This window comes from Mustela putorius, unplaced genomic scaffold (assembly GCF_011764305.1).
Source record: "Mustela putorius furo isolate JIRA1106 unplaced genomic scaffold, ASM1176430v1.1 tig00003845_pilon_pilon_pilon, whole genome shotgun sequence".
NCBI lineage: Eukaryota > Metazoa > Chordata > Mammalia > Carnivora > Mustelidae > Mustela > Mustela putorius.
In genome coordinates this window covers 52,171,581-52,174,841 of record NW_025421998.1, presented here as the reverse complement: position 1 = coordinate 52,174,841, position 3,261 = coordinate 52,171,581, and the positions used below count along the sequence as shown (strand labels likewise).

The window sequence follows — 3,261 nt, the reverse complement described above, 5'->3', positions numbered from 1 at the left end:
TAAAGTTGGGCTTTTTTTTTTTTTTTCATCCCAAGTTCCATATTTCACCCCCCTTTCCTTCCTTGGAAGAGAGAGAAAATGTTTTTCTTCTTAATGTCATCCATTTATTTATGGATGATGATAATGTGTTAAAATCTAAGCTGAGTGATAGGTAGTAATAGAAAATGATGGATAGTGGCAAATACTAAATAGATTATGAACTGGGTAAAATATCAGACCCCATTAGGTAAGATTGTCTTCTGCATTCACATGTATTACATATGTGATAAGACAGATTTTTTTAACTGCTTCAACTGCTTTGGAAACTCTCAGTAAGTTCTTAGATGAGGTCAATTTTTGCAGGTATGGTATTGGCCTTACTAAGTGTTCATGAAACATGTGTGCTCCTATACAATGGAGGAGAGGACAGAATTAAGAGATAGGAGGGATGAGAATAGGAACAAAGTAGAGGCAAGAGGAGATGGAATAAAGGTCTCTTATGAGTAACATTACTTTTCTTATGAACTACTGAAGTTACTATACTCACAGAATGCTTGTTGTGATTAAGTTTTTGTAGATACCAGAAAAGTAAAAATGTTGACCCTAATAAGATAATAATAACTGTCACAGGGAGAATTTGGAGCATCAAATTCAAACTAATAGTTTGGATGAGGCATTTGGGTCTCTGTGTGAGAATCTCTGGTGACATTTGCTTTATACATGATCACATGACATTTTAGTAATCAATACATGAGTTATTGTGGTTTATGTTACTGTATGTAGACACTCTATGATGTAATATTCTCACTCAAGTTATTTTGAAATAGAAATATGAAGTTCTTAATTTTTTTTAGAAAATACATTTTCCATATATAAAGTAAAATTCTCTAATAGAGTTCTAACTCCAAGTTATACTATCAGTGAAATTATATTCTCCCTGACAACAAGCAGAGCTAGTAATGGACTTCCCACCCTTGTTTCTAGATACTAACATTTTAATAATGTTTATTCTTTGCTGTACTCATGAAAAGTACTTAAAAGTACTTAAAAAAAGATTTTTTAAGACTTACATAAATACCTGTAAAGAAAGAGATACTCACATGACCAACAAGGCTATGAAATGGAAAGAAAAAAAAACTAGAATGAGAAAAAGCTATTGCAAAGGGTGACTTTTAGAAGAAAGAAAGGAACAATTGACTTTCAGTGCCATAGTCGACTGTAATTTATTTGTTTAGGTATAGGTCATTAAAAATATTTAATTTACATATTAAACCATTAAGGGGTTTAAGAAAAGGCTGAGAATGATAGTTGGGAGACAAGTTTTTGAGTAGAACACACTAAGGAACCTGCAAATTTGGAAAGAAATAAATTACTCTTAAAAGTGAAATAACCCTTGGTAGCATTGGGAATAATTATATGAGAAATAAAAGTAATAAATGCTCACAGGATATCAAGAAATGTATTTTTTCTTTTTAAGTCTTGAGAGGAATTCATTGAAGGGGATATTAGATGATGACAGCATATTGGTTGGGGTTGTGACTGGAAACCAAATTCAGCTCAAATGATTCAGATAAAGAGAAATTGATGCAATAGTTCTTAACTGTGGCTATACATTGGAAACACTTGGGGAGCTCTAAAAAATACTGATGCCTGTATCCTGCCCTTAGAGGTTCTGTTTTAGTTGGTCTGGTTTGTGGCCTGACCATTGGAATTTTTCAGAGCTTCCCAAAGCTGATTTTAAGATGCAGCCTGAGTTGATAGACAACTGCATTAATGAAAGGACTACTTTCGAAGTGTGGGCAGTGTAAGAAATAGAGGATGGTAAGATATGGATACTAGAAACGGGAAATATTACACTTAGGGCCAAGGAAAAAGGAGACAATAGTGAGACACAGTGTGAACTGGACAAGTGAGAAAGGCATCATTTTACCAGGGCTGCAGCTACTTTCAGGCACAGTGCTAGAGCAGGATGTATATATACACAGATATCTTTCTTTTTCCTGCTGTAGGTAAGCCTATACAGAAAGAGATTTATTTTAAGAGATCAGTTCATAGGAGTATGGAGCCCAGTAGGTCCGAATTCTGCAGGATGGGTCTGTGGGCTGGAGACCCAGAAAAAGCCTCTGTTGGATTTTAAGTCTGAAGGCTGTCCACTGGCAGAACTACATTTTATTTGGGGGAGGACAGTATTTTGTTATTTTCAGGCCTTCAACTGATTGACATGGAGAACAATCTGTTTCACTTAATGTCCACCAATTTAAATGTTAATCTCACCTAAAAATCATCTGGGGTGCTGGGTGGCTCAGTTGATTAAGCATCTGCCTTTGACTCAAGTCCTAATGTCAGAGTCCTAGAATTAAGTCCTGCACATCAGGCTCCCTGTTCAGTGGAGAGTCTGCTTCTCCCTCTCCCTTTGCCCCTCTTCCCTCCTCTCGTGTGCATGCTCTCTCTCTTTCAACTAAATAAAAAATATCTTTTAAAAAAATTAAAAATAATCTCACATAAATATCCAGAATAATGTTTAATCACATATCTGGGCACTGTGGCCCAGCCAAGTTGACAAAATTAACCATCACATGGGGAGGGATTGGAGAAGTAGTTCAACTTCTTTCCTCTCTCCTTCCTTTTGGCCAAAGAGCCTCAAAGAGAGAAGAATGGATAATGAATGTGAAGGAGAAAATGGGAAATTTCCTGCATAAACCATCTACTCATTTATCATAGCTTTAAACCTTATTCTGGAAATGCCTTGTTTATTGTTAAAATTCCAGTTTGGTTAGATGGAGCTATATTATGACATATTTGAGTTTAGTTTTTAGAAAGGTATACTAGTGTTCTAGTCATTTCTAAAATGATACTCTTATGAAATTTTCGGAGATGGTTTCTTTTTAGACTAGAATAACATAAGGAGACTCCTGGCACAAGCATAAAGGTGCGCGCGTGTGTGTATGTGTGTTAAATAAAATATGGAATGTTTCACAAATTTGCATGTCATTCTTGCCCAAGGGCCTTACTAATCTATCATTATAATCTTAGTATATGTGGTGCTAAAGTGAGCACATAAATGTGATTTTTATTAACCAATAAGAACAGTACTGAAATTCTGTCTTATTAGATTTTATATTAGGTGGTATCAGTATTTGTTTTGAGATTTGATTGTTTTTCAGATTTAAAAAAAGTTTTATTTATATTATGTATTTTGAAAAACCAGAAGGAAAAGAGGTATGGGTATAAAATATGAAGATGTAAAGGGTATTTGCTGTACAATCTAGATGGTGATTATAA

General features: G+C 34.7%; 1 pseudogene; it reads right to left on the bottom strand.

Moving 5' to 3' along the window:
• Positions 1-2,936: 2,936 nt before the first annotated feature.
• LOC123387105 lies at positions 2,937-3,036 on the bottom strand (annotated as a pseudogene).
• Between the last annotated feature and the right edge of the window lie 225 nt (positions 3,037-3,261).